This window comes from Rattus norvegicus, chromosome 9, assembly GCF_036323735.1.
Source record: "Rattus norvegicus strain BN/NHsdMcwi chromosome 9, GRCr8, whole genome shotgun sequence".
In the NCBI taxonomy this organism is placed as follows: domain Eukaryota; kingdom Metazoa; phylum Chordata; class Mammalia; order Rodentia; family Muridae; genus Rattus; species Rattus norvegicus.
In genome coordinates this window covers 73400223-73413763 of record NC_086027.1, presented here as the reverse complement: position 1 = coordinate 73413763, position 13541 = coordinate 73400223, and the positions used below count along the sequence as shown (strand labels likewise).

Here is a 13541-nt window from a genome sequence, read left to right as displayed (position 1 = left end):
ATGCCACTTGTTGCAGTAAAACCTTTTATCCCACACTATCACCCGTGGGGCTGCATGGCATTGCGGGGTATCTTGTACTCTTTCTAATGACAGCACCCATGGGGCCATATGGCACTTGGTTCCAGCCACCCAGTAAATTCAAGACTCAACAAACTGTAAACCAACAATCAGATTTACATGTTAAATTCTCAATCCATAATACATCCACACAATAAACTCACAACCAATTGATAAAGACATAAACTACTCACCTAGATAAGATAAATTGACCTATAGAAATCCATCCCTTAAGAAATATTCGTTATCAACCTGTATCTATGTAGAGATGCAAGGTGGGGGTCGTTTACATCTGCCTCCATGTTGTCTCTTCCACTCTTCTGCTTCTCCCTGTCCTAAAACCTCTGTTCCCATCTCCCTTCCTTCTCATCCAATGACAGGCCTTATTTTATCTTGTGTCTGGCTTCACCTGCAAAATGACATCAACCTACACCTGTCTACAATATAATCACATTAAATACAGTGGAATGCCATTTATAATTAAAAAAACAAAGTGTGAAGGTGCGGTCATGAAAAGGGTGTGGGAAATTAAACATTAAGCTGGAAGTGGTATCTACACAATCTTTTATAGGACGGCAAGTCTGATCGTCTGGTATTCTTTTTACACACTTTAATATCGGTACTGGTTGGAGACTATTTTCCTTCTAGAGAACACATATTCAAGAGTGTTCATATAGTTTAAGAAATAACTCATCAATATCAAAAGTCATGAATACTATTTCTGAGCTACATGGAAAAGTGTATTTCAACAGTGATTTGGAGATATCCACTGACATCCAATCAAACCTAACTTAAAAAAATATTTTTATATGCATTGGTGTTTTGATAGAATGTCTGTGTGAGAGTGTCAGATCCCCTGGAACTGGAGTTACTGACAGTTGTAAGTTGCCATGTAGGTGCTGGGAATCGAACCTGGGTCCTCTGGAAGAACAGCTACTGCTCTTAACACTGAACTCTCTCTCCAGCCCCCTCACTTTTTTTTTTTTTAAGTGAAAGAAAGTGCTTATTTTGGTTGAACTAATTCTCTGAAGGAAAAACAGAAATAACCTAGTTATGAAAGCTTACAAAGTTATTATACCTGTTATACTAAAAAAAATTTTAAGAAAAACATAGTTCAAAAAAAAAAAAAAAAAAACCAAAAGCAACTAAATGATTGGCTATCCCAAAACATACCTAGACCTTTGACTTGAGTGAAAATGGCATGTGGAACAAAGTACTCATTTCAGGAGCAATAAATTATCCTTTGCAGATAAAATATACATGATCATTTTTTAAAAGACTTTCTTCCAATCACACCTTTTCAAATTTTTGTTTATTTACTTATTTATGCACATGTTGCCATCCACACATAGTTTCACTCTACCAATTGGTCAAAGGTAGTCCTTGTTTCTATTAAGAACAGCCTGAGACTACTTGCCTTTTTTGTTTTGTTTTGTTTTGTTTTTTTAAATTTAAGGTATAAGGCTTCTTGATGAGTTTTTGGTTCAGTAAATAAGATTACTAAATCATAATAAAAGAACGGAAAATTTAAGTAGTTATAGCTGCAGACAGTCAAAACAGGGCTATGATTTTCACATCCCCTCTCCACACTAGATACTATCCTCTCTCATTGGAGACTATGGTATTTCTAATAGCAACAAGTCTTCAACTAAACTGCTAGTATTTTATCACCACCTCAGGTGGTTACTGACCTTTACTCAGTGTAGGAAATCAGTTTTAAATGGTCAACTTTTAGCTTAAATAGATGCTAACCAAATGGGCAATGGCACAAATAGTGCCATTCCTAAGAAAACAGTGCTGGTAATAACTACTACGACAGATGAGAAGGTTCTTGGACTCAACTACAACACTTTTGGTTTTCACCTTGAAGGTCTTACAACACCATTCTGCCTGTTGGCCTGAGCTGACTTTTGAAGCAGGCACATTCCTGTCACACTTCAAAAGCTTCTACCTGTTTGTCTGCTAGTATGGGCTGAACAGACTCTGAGGCATTATGTGTAGGATCTTCAGTTTTTCTATTAACCCCAGTGTCGTATCCAGGTACAGAATTACCTATCAGAAACAATTTGTGGGCTCCTGAACAAATGAAAATAAAAAAATCAGTTCCTGGTGCTGAGGCAATGGCTCAGCAGGTAAAGGTGCTTACCATGTAATCCTGGCAACCCGAGTTTAATCCCTGGAAGGCCCCTCAATGGTAGAAGAGAAAACCAAACTGACATCACAAGGTCGTCCTCTAACCATCACTACCACACCCATCATGCACATAATTATATTTTTTAAAATCATAACTCTTGAAGTTACTGGACTTAGAATTTTTAAATTGCAATGGGCTAATTCACAAAATAATAATTTCCTTTACTAATATACTTTACTAACAAGTCTTAAATTTGATCAATCTACATTATATGCATTATGCTTCTAAATGCAAGCACTGTTCAAGCTATTGGGTGAAACTGTAAACAACTTTCTTTTATAGGGTTTGCATTCTGCTGTGCAGGAACAGGATAAAAGAACAGGAAAATAAAATGTTCACCAAGTCAGAGGGTGGGAGTGGGCAGGAAAATTAGCCAAGTACAAATAGTGGCAATATTATGTGCGGCTGTTATCCAGTATTATGAAGGCTGACCAGTGAACCTGTCTAACAGGCTAGCATTTAAGTCACCCTAGGTAGCACATACAAAGAAGTGTGCTGGATCAGAAAGACATTTGGCAGCACTACCTCCCTCCCTGTCTACAGCAAGTTAACACAAATTGTCATCAAACTGCAAAGTAAAGCTCATCAGAGAAAGCCAAACTGCCACTTCCACAATCAGTAAGTGAAAAGAGGTTGTATACCCCCGCTGCTTCTTCCTAAAATATTCTGACTTTCTTAAGAACCTCAGTCCTTAAGATCTTCGATACTCTACAAGTTTTTGAGAAATAAATCTATCTTCAGGGGCTAGATATGGTTCAGCAGTGTATCCTGTTCCTGCAGAACATACTGTTCCTACAGAGTACCTAAGTTTAGTTCCCAGCGCCCACCAGAGGTAGCTAACAATAAACTGAAACTCCAACCCCTGGATCCAATGCTATCTCCTGGCTTCTGCTAGCACCTGAACAAGCATGCCCAGTCTCACACATGTATACATATTTAAAAATGAAATAAATCTTAAAACAAATCCATCCACCTCATAACCTGGCTATTTTACTTAAGCCCTTAAATTCAAATTTAATTCTTTTAAAGATGTGAGATAAGATTTTGAATGCTTTTCTAACTAATGGAATATATGCTGTTTGTTATACTGAAGATAACCTGTTAGAAATGAGAAAGATTTTTCAGCATAAGAATAAGATCATAACTCATCCTCAACTCTTAAAATTCCAAGGATTTAAGGAAACCACATAAACAGAACTCAAGTTTCTAGGGCAACTTGAGCAAAAGGCGTATTTGAGCATGTAATTTACAAACTGACTAGGGTTAGAGAGATGTGTCAGCAGTCAGAGTGTGTGTTGCTCATTCGGAGGACCTGTGTTTGTTTCCAGCAGTCATGTAGTCATCATGTGTCTAGCAAGCAGCTCACTCTCAGCTATAATCCACCACCAGAAGGATCTGACACCTCGGCCTCAGCAGGTAGCACACAGACACACACAAGTTCTGCAGAAGCACACCCAGCCTTACACTGGGTACAATGATTTCTAGTTCTTTTGTTTTAGTTTTGTGAAGTTCAAAGGCCTTGTCAACTCATCCTTTCACCTCTGATATATGCTCCTTTGCCGAAGCGCCACCGACAAGTGGCCAAAGCTCGGGTTCTGTGTGACAGATGTTGTTTCATAGCCAATAACCTTGTGGCACAGCCTGTACTCCTCTACCTTATCTCCTTACACAGTTCTTTCTTGTTCACCTTGAAACGTTTGCCTTTAGACATTTTGTATGTCTAATCTATCAGAACTGAAACGTATGTAATCAACAGAAACTGAGCAATGTTCTAAGTTTCTGGGAGTAATAGTCTCCTGGTGGTAAATATAGCATCCCTTCATTGAAAGCAGGTAAGAAAACAGCATATTCAGTCATCATATACATACTACTTTACATATATACCCACCTTAATACTTATTAACCTCAACTGTCTAAACCTGAGATTAAGACTGATTCTGTTCTAACGAAAGGGAAGTGCTGTATGTATATTTTGAAAGAACAAAGCAAACAATGAGATCAACTAAATGTTAACTATACCAAGTTTATTACATCCTCTTCTCAAATTTTCTGAGCCCTTAATAAGGCCTTTTTCAAACAGAGAATGAATCTATACCTAAAGTCTCTTCTCTAGATAGCAAAGGCAAGAAACGGAATATGAAGGTGACTGTAATGTAATGACTAAAATTAATTCTAGTGGCTGGAGAGATAGCTCAGCAGTTAAAAGTGCTTGTTACTCTTCCATGATCAAACTTAGGTCCCAGGACCCACATCAGGTGGTTTACTAGTTTTTTTTTTTTTAAAGATTTATTCATTTATTATATATAAGTACACTGTAGCTGTCTTCAGACACACCAGAAGAGGGCATCAGATCTCTTTACAGATGGCTGTGAGCCACCATGTGGTTGCTGGGAATTGAACTCAGGACCTCTGGAAGAGCAGTCGGGTGCTCTTAACCGCTGAGCCATCTCTCCAGCCCCCTCATCAGGTGGTTTACAACTGCTTATTACTTCTGCTTCAGGAAAGCAGACACATTCTTCTCCCCTCTGCAGGCACCCAAATACGTGTCGTGCACACACAAATCCTTAAGTAAATTCCAGATGCAAAGGAAGACTTTTCAGTTTTCATACTTTCATAGACAATATATACCAACAGTAAACACCAGTGTAACCTAACCACTACTCCAAATGGAGACAGCAAATAGCAACACTGCAATGTTATTTAATAAATCCCCTGATTTATTTGCTTTACTCAGAGAAAGTTTATTTCAGTATTTAATGGTTTACTGTCGTTTTGTAATTACCAGGTTATTGGAATGCTGGTTTTAACAAATTTAACATGTAGCATAGCTTAAGAAAAAGACAGTTCTCAAAGCAAATATTCAGCGAGAGTAAACTAGGGAAATGTTATGTGATTTAATGTAAACGCTTGTAACTTATGACATTTATGAATATCTCGCACATATAGTTTCTTTCAACAAGAAAATTGTCAAACATTATCAAATCCAAGTTTCTGTGTTGTTTTTATAGTACTGAAAACATTTCTTTGCTTTGTTTTCTTTAAGATGAGACTACACATGGTTCTAGAAACAAGCTTTCTGCTACTTGGTAAGCCACTGCAACTATATAGCACTATACATACATCTTTTATGATGGTATTAGTGTCTTTTTTTTTTTAAGATTTATTTATCATGTGCATGTAGAGGGACTTCTGTAGTGGATTCTTACCTTCTGCCATGCAGGTTCCTGGGGCTAAGTCAGGTCATCCAGCTTGGCAGCAAGCACTTTTACCCAACAAGCCACGGCACTGGTCTTTTTTGGCAATATCTTTATCCAACCTCTTTGCAGTGAACTCCACCTCACACAGTTCTTTACACTGAGCCTTTTTTGGAAAACCGACCCTTTAAGCAATGTCTATATGTACAGTGCTACACAACGAACCATAAAGCTCATTTTTAAAATGTTTTATTTATGAATGAGTATTCTGTAAGTATCTATGGTGCTGGCCAGAAGAGAGCATCAGATCTCGTTATAGCTGGTTGTGAAGCACCATGTGGTTGCTGGAAACTGAATTCTGAATACTGGAAGAGCATCCAGTACTCTAAGCTGATGAACCATCTCTTCAGCCCTAGAAGCTCATTTCTTAAAAATAAAAAGCACTATACACCTTCGACGAGTAGTTACTTTTATAAAAGAAGTTTTCACACTGAAAGAGAGCAAAACTGTTAAGTTCTGCTTTATAAACTAGTTCAACTAAACTGTAAGGAACCCAAAGTTATGCACAACCTGCAGTTTAATATTTAGTATTCTATCCTAAACGACTGTGTGAGACTGCATTCAATGGACATTAAATGCCTACGTGTTTTGATTTTATTGATGTTTTTTTTTTTTTAAAGAAGAGGCCTGTAAGTTTAAGCAGTAATGTTAGTGATTTTTAACTAAGTCTTGAAATTCTTGATGAAATATTTACAGGTCAGATATGGAACAGTGAAATTCAGCTCCTAGAGGTAGGGCTGCATGATAGGGCAAGGATCAGAGGACGCACATTCTGGCTTTAACCAGACAATTGGAGATGTTGAGAGGTCTGTAAGGATAGCTTCAGGGCTATCTTCACTGTCTTCAATATTATTAAAGTAGAGAACTATCTGTTTAGTCAACAATGAAGCTCTACAGAATAGAAAGAAATATTTAAGTCATTTTAATATGTTGCTTACCAGTCAGTCAGGAAATGAAAAAAACGTAAGATATAGCAGACAATATTTAAACAGACCATGGATATTCTATCTGGTATGCTGATAAATAGCATGTAAACAATGATACAAACTTTATGCATTTTTATTGTATTTATTTTTGACATCATGGTTTATTCTTGGTGGTACACACTGAATCAGGACAAATATATAATGATATGCATCCACTATTATAGTATCAGACCAAATATTTTTCTTTATGTATAGTTTTGATATAAGACTTATTTTAAGTTCAGTGTTTTTATCTTTGGTCTTGAAATAATCAACATCAAGTCCAACCTTCAGGGAGGCATACTTCTTACTACCATGACACTTGATTTCTCAAGAAGTTATTTTGATCAACACAATCTCAGCATGATGCTTAGGCTTTAGAGGAAGATACCACTGTGGAAAGCATAAGGATTAATGAAAATCCAAAGAACAAAAGACTTAAGCTACAAAAATAAACTTCCTCTTTATCTTAAAAAAAAATAAACAAAACACAAAACCCGTAATTAAGCTGGGCCTGGTGTCTCGCACCTAAATCCCAGCACATGGGAGGCAGAGGCAGACTCATCTCTGAGTTCAAGGCCAGAACTACACAGAGAAAGCCTGTCTCAGGGAAAGAAAAATCAACAAGTACAGTAAACATGTTTTGTCTGCTTCCTCTAATCTGTATAACTCTAAAAGAATACTGCTAATCCTTTCTTTCAAAATTATGGCCCTAAAAAGAAATGTTCTGTGTTTCCTGCACAATGGACGTCCAGGAAGTAACAGATTAAAACACATAAGAACAGCCTCTCCCAGAGCTAACAACCTAGTTAGAGATGAAACACTGTATCAAAAGAGACGAGTATAATGTAATAGTTATGACCTGGGTACCTATAAATATTCCCTCTAAACAACCATTACTATTTGGTAAGTTGTTGAAAAGCATCCATTTGGAAATGACTGGGACACAAGAAAGTGGGGGTTGGGGGCATGACCTCTCTCCTGATAAAGAGCTGATTAATAAAATAAGGAAATTAATGCATTTTCCATGATCTATACTAGAATATTTACTTCAAGTGAGCTATTTATAAACTAAAGTTGATACTGCTTAGGGTCAAACTTTCGGAGTTATTAATAAAACAAGAGCTTTCAAAACTTTTTCCACAGAGATAATGCAACAACAACAAAAAAACAAAAACAAAAACAAAAACAAGCACTCTCCTATGACAGTGAGTACATCATTTACACTCCACAGGGCCAGTGTCGTCTTCTTTAAACAAAGGTATGTGTGTGTGTATGTGTGTGTGTGTGTGTGTGTGTGTGTGTGTGTGCGCGTGCGTGCGCGCGCACGCTCCAAGTAGTTTAAAATACACTATACCTACTCTGACATAAATTTACCAAAAAATTTAGCCAATTATTATGTTATGTTCAAAATTGCCACTTCTTGGTTTTTCATCTTCATTTTCTTATATAAGTCACTCCAAAAAAAAGGCATAAGGACACAGATTAATGGAGAAAAACAGAAGAAAGTAGAACATAGTCCTGCACCCATTCAGCTAGCTGTTTTTCATTAAGCAATGTTGTTTGCTGGGCATTCAGTTACTTGGGAAAAATGTGACATTTAGAAAAAGATCTAAAGGTACAAGCAATAGAAGAAAAATAACATTGATGAACTAGAAATAAAAATGAAAAATTTTATGGCTCAAGTGTGGTGGTACACACTTTTAATCCTAGAACTTGGGAGGTGGAGGCAGGTAGATCTCTGTAAGTTTGAGGCAAGCATAGTCTACAGAGCAAGTTCAAGGCCAGCCAGAGCTATATGGTGAGAACTTGTCTGGAAAAAAAAAAACAAAACGAAACAAAAAATGAAATAACAATAGATAAAATGGGAGAAAAATATAAATCATGTACCTGGTAAAGCAAAGTTATCTAAATAAATATAATTTTCAAAGATATATACCACTAGGAAAATACAAATCAAAACCACTGTGACTATCACAGATATAATGGCAAAGACAGATGACAGCAGTGTTAGCGGGGGCATGGAGACATTAAGACCCTTGTACACTGCTCATAAAATATGCGCAGTAGCTTAGAAAACAGCTGTAACAGGGTCAGCACACAACCCAACGCTTCCCTGGATACCTACCTATACCAGAGAATGACAATGGTTACATAGCATAACTCAGTCAGAGAACTGTGTTCATGAACTAATGAGTAAAAGACTGAGTACAATATGGACTACTATTTGGCAACAAAAATTAATACTAATAGATATTACATAGATGAACTTTGAAAACATTATGCTAAGAAGTTCACCATGATAATACATTGTATGCTTTTATTCATATGAAATGTTCAAAAACAAATTAATAAAGCACAAAGCAGATTAGCAGTTGTCTTGGGATGCTGTGTGGGAAAATTAAGGGGTAATGGTTTCTTTCTAAGGTGGTGAATGTGTCCTAGGGCTAACTGTCACAGTAGATGCACAATTGGCTAACAACACTAAAAATCATGGAACTGTACCTACCAAACGGGAAGATTATATATAACATTTCAAAAAAGTTGACAGAGAAGCTATGGTGTCCTTGATAGTACAACACACTGGAAGTAAAAAAAAATTAATTTTAAGACAGTCATTGTATATGTTCACATACATATATATGTATAATACACAGACACACACATACACACACACTTGCTTCTTATCTAAAACTTAAACTTGTGCCATGTGGATTCACATTCAGGATTCCTTAAAATGTCAATCTGTAGTTAATCTAACATTCTCTTCACCAATTTGTGTATATATCAAGTTCATTCTACTTCAGTGTCCTCCTTTGGTTATCCTTTTGTATCCTATACAAAATTTTCAACATTCCATTCAAATGCTACCTGCCCATCAAGATTTCCCGTGTGAACTCTTTTCTAAACTCTATAGCTCTTCCTGATAGCAGAGACTTATCCTTGCATCCCCACACCCTACAGTACCGTACTGCAAATTCTTTATGGGTAGGAGACATACTGGGACTTTTTTACTTATAGCATCTAAACATCCTCAATTATCCAGGAATTATTTTCTTAACTTCCTGAATAAATTTTCTTGTGATTGTTCTACCAACTATGAATTGATGATCATCAAAGTCCATGAACAGATTAGGTTGACAAACAGCAACACACAACAGCAGGATATTACTATTATTATTTGCAGCAAACTACAGGCTTCTATTGATTCAAGAAAATGATACCACTTTTAACTCCAGCACAGAAGTAGGTAGATATCTTGAGTCTAAGGTCAACCTAGTCCACAAAGTGTCCAGGACAGCCAAGCTACAAAGGAAGATTTCTCTCTCAAAACCAACAAACAAAATCACGCAAAAAAGAAAAACCCTAAGAAGAATAAAAATGCTTCAAATAAGCAAAAATTATCACTTTGGAAATGAAAAATAACAGACTTTCAAGTCTTTTTGTCAACTGCTAAAACAAGCAGAAATAAATTTCTGGAAAATGTTTCATTATATGCTGGCTGAATTAAACATTGTTTGTTACATATATATCATAAGTACAATCAGATTCTCACATGCAAATAATCAGGTTGTTAGGGTACAACTAAAACTGATGGACTAAATCTTACATTTCAAAAGGGACCCATTGATGCTTGGGAAAGAAATGTCCATCACTACTGGTATTAGTCAGCATTAAGATACACCTTTATCTATTTTATCTTCCCACTCAGCTCACTCTTCTTGAACTAAGTATCTTTTCTCCTTTTAGAAAAAAAAATTCTCTATTAATCCCTTAGATCACCTCCTCGACAAACCTTGCTTTGATCTATTTAAATAAACCCAGGGCCTGCCTCGTTCACAATAGGCAAGTGCGCTCACTAAGTCACATGACCAGTCCCAACTACTGCTCTGATTTTTGTGTAAATAGCCTCAAGAATTGAGTACTTACAAGGTTGAGTACTTAGGGGATTTAGCTCAGTGGTAGAGCGTTTGCCTAGTAAGCGCAAGGCCCTGGGTTCGGTCCCCAGCTCCGGAAAAAAAAAAAAAAAAGAAAGAAAAAGAAAAAGAAAAGAATTGTACTTAGTTCTGGACAATTTTCCATGGCTAGACTATCTAATACGTGCAGAAATTATAGGTAAGTTTATCTCCTAAAATGAAGGAGACTATGAAAGACAGTTTAGGTACTTCACTAGACAATCAAAAATCTAGATAAAATAATAATAAAATATATTTTAAATGAACTTCTCTGGAAGAATTAAGAAAAGAGAACATAAGCTAAACAAAATCAGAACCTGAGACAAGCATGTGCTCAAATTAAGGGAAAAAATACATTTTGAGTGATGGGGAAAACAAAATGGCTATCCTCATTCAAACTTTAAAACCTGCATTTATAGATAAAGTAAGTTTACATTTACTTTATTTGAAAAAATAAACTCAGCATCTGTGTGTATTAAACAGTTATTCTATTATCAGTCATGCCTTTAATCCCAACATCTGGGAAGCAGAAACAAGTGAACCTATGAGTTCAAGGCCAGCCTGTTCTATATACAGCACAAGTTTCAGGACAGTTAGGGCTACACAGAGAAGCCCAGTCTGGGATAAAAAACAAAACAAAACAAAACAAAAACCAATGATTCAAACAGAAATATTAAACTGAAGGAAGACCTAAAGACACCAAGAAACCATCTACCTCACTGAGAGCTTGCAGATACCCTCCAGTCACCTGCCTTTCTAAACGTCAATCATCTACCCTATTCTTACCAAATCCATACAAACACTTTGTGCACGCCTTAATTATGCAGCAGGTAAAAGTAGCATGTTAATATTTTATAATACTAAGAAAACCTTTCAAATAACGGTAAAAGTAGTCTTGTAAAACTGTAGCCTGCATGACCCACAACACTGTCATTCTCAGCTTAAGCCTTTAACCATACAAATAACTCCATCATGACAGCTTTATTTAATAACTAAAAGAAAACAGTGGGACACATTGTTTAGAAAATCTGTAATATGTATACTTAAAACCTACTATATCTTTAAGCTGCTCTAAAGAGCCAAGAAGGAAACAAAGAGCTACTGAGACTTGTTATGTGCTGGGGTTGAAATGCATTTTACATAGTCCAGCTGACTAAGGGCTTTCAACAATTAAAAAAGCAGTACAGTGTGAGTGTGATTCCCAGGAGACAGATGTGCGTCAATCTACTTGTTTCCTATTTAAGCAAGAAATACAAAATTCACTGATTAATTACACCAAGAAATGTTTTTTAAAAAATACTGTAATACCAGCACATAAAAGGCTACACGCTAAGGCAGAATGACTTCAAGTCTGAGGCCAGCCTAAGCTACATGAGTTCTAGGATAGTCTAGACTACACAAGACCCTCCTCAAACCACCAAAATAAACAGAAAAGAACCATTCTCCATTTCAAACAAAACAAAACACTGAACTAAATTAAACATTTTTTTTAAACCATCAGAGAAAATTTCCAATACTTTTTTGGTCAAAATAGTTAAGTGAAAGTTCAGGATGGTAAAAATTTTAATGAAGCAATGTCAGTCTAAATTCATAGCTTGCTTGTCCCTATATACATCTTAATCTTTTAACTAAAGCTTTTATAAAGTGGAGCTAAAAATAAAGCAGTTTAAATTAAACCTCAATTTCCTCTCATAAACTACTCCATTACTTTTCACTTAAATGAGTGTTACTTAAATAATGTTTGTGTTTGAGACCATGTTTCAGGATGCAGCCCTTGCTGGAACTTACTTTACAGACAAAGCTGGCCTTGAATTCAGAGATCCAGTAGCTTTTGCCCCAAGTGCTGGGATTAAAGGCATGAACTAATACCAAGCTTGGTAGCATTACAATTTAAAAGGTCGTGCATGACCTAGAAATAGAATCAGCTTACTAAAAGGTTAATAAATTTAAGTATATCCCTATGTACATGCTTCTCTACTGTTGGAGAGACAGTCCAGTGGTTAAGATTATAGTGCTCTTGCAGAGGACCCATGTTTAGTTCCAACATCCACATGCTGGCTCACAACTGTGGTTCCAGGGGATCTGATGTCCTCTTCTGATCATCTTGGGCTCCTATACAGACACTATACCCATTCATACATTCAAACATACACATATACACATACAATTTAAAGATCTTTTTAAAAAGGTCTTTACATGCTTATACAAACCAACTGCTGAGTCATTATATGTAGCCTGGTAAATGAGTGTCAAACAGGTAAGGGAGGAGAGCATGCTATTATTGGTATAAAGAGGGAGATACACATATATGTTTACTTGTTTATGGACAGAGCATCTCGGAAAACACGTGGGCAACACTGGATAGCACAGAATATAGGATATTTTGCTATACCTTGTTTTGTATTATAACCATCTGAATAATTAAACAAAACTGAAACTACAAAGACTACTTTTCAGCTCACTGAGAGCGTTCTCTTTCCTTTGATTGTTTTCTAATGACAAATATCTGATCCCAATGGTTCCCTGATCATAAAGATAGTAAAATTCCTCATTGGATTTGTTGGTCTTTCTGGCCAACTATATTAAACACAACGTTTGGAGAAATTATGACACCTGTAGGAAGCCCAAATGGTAAAAGGTAAAAGCTAATATGACATTAAACCCACCTTAGGAAAAGTGCTTTCTACTTATCTCAAAACTTCCAGGAGTATATGCTACTATTTTAACTTTACAAATGAAGAAATTGAGGCAGAGAAAGCAGACAGTATCCCATGATCACAAAATTCCCCAAGTGCAGGCATGTGACAGGACTGGCAGTGTTAGGATTCAAACCCACACTCGTGGGGCTGGGGATTTAGCTCAGTGGTAGAGCGCTTACCTAGGAAGCGCAAGGCCCTGGGTTCGGTCCCCAGCTCCGAAAAAAAAAGAACCAAAAAAAAAAAAAAAAAAAAAAAAACCCACACTCGTGATTTCCCAAACTAGACAGATGCTCTTTCACTGTAGTGCCTATCACTGTAAGTGTTAAATATTCATACACCAGTGACTACTGTCAAGTGTTCAGCAGGGCAGTCAAGTTCACACATGCACTAGGAATAAACTGCTGTAATTATCTATT

The 13541-nt window shown here is 36.5% G+C and overlaps 2 protein-coding genes across 5 annotated transcripts in view; one reads left to right on the top strand and one right to left on the bottom strand.

The window, feature by feature from the left end:
- The window catches only part of Creb1 (cAMP responsive element binding protein 1), a 69007-nt gene that overhangs the window by 52576 nt on the left and 2890 nt on the right, over nucleotides 1-13541 (bottom strand). The window lies entirely within an intron of this gene.
- The window catches only part of Mettl21a (methyltransferase 21A, HSPA lysine), an 84455-nt gene extending 70914 nt beyond the window's left edge, over nucleotides 1-13541 (top strand). For all 3 annotated transcript variants that reach the window (XR_010054552.1, XM_063266523.1, XM_039084582.2), the window contains one exon: nucleotides 1-13541. This exon is cut by the window's left edge. The gene's annotated coding sequence lies outside the window, so the exon portion shown is untranslated.